Source organism: Mus pahari, chromosome 9 (genome assembly GCF_900095145.1).
Source record: "Mus pahari chromosome 9, PAHARI_EIJ_v1.1, whole genome shotgun sequence".
NCBI classification, from domain to species: Eukaryota; Metazoa; Chordata; class Mammalia; order Rodentia; family Muridae; genus Mus; species Mus pahari.
This window is the reverse complement of record NC_034598.1, coordinates 10,868,421-10,869,038: the sequence shown is the minus strand read 5'-3', so window position 1 is coordinate 10,869,038 and position 618 is coordinate 10,868,421.

Here is a 618-nt window from a genome sequence, read left to right as displayed (position 1 = left end):
TGTGTATGTGTATGTATGTGTGTATGCGTGTGTATGTGTGTGTATGTGTGTGTATGTGTGTGTATGTGTGTATGTGTGTATGTGTGTGTATGTGTGTGTGTGTGTGTGTGTGTGTGTGTGTGTTAATCATAAAGAAAAAGAGATCATGATTTTAAGAAAAAGTAAAGAGGCACATGAGAAGGACTGGAAGGGGGAAGGGAAGGGGAAATTATGTTGTTATAGTTAACTATTACCTGTAACTTTAACTCCATGAGGTCCTTCTGGCCTCCAAAGACATGTGCTCACACATGTACTTATGATACACAGATACTCACACAGACACAAAATTAAAAATAAAAGTAATTTTTTAAAAATGTGTGTCATCATCTCGAGGGTGTAGCTCACTGGTAGAGTGCTTGCTTAGTCTGCGAAAGTCCAGAGTTCAAGTTTAATCACTGCAATAACAAAATGTTTATATCCCTGATGACAAGACAAGAGAATACAATGCTTTGAAAACATAGCACCCAGTTTTCTGCTGTGTGTACCATTCTAAAGAGCTGCATGCTGTAGTCTAGGGTTTATATGTTCTCACCCAAAGTGAATGTATTACAACCTTGGACCCCAGGTGATGACATTAAT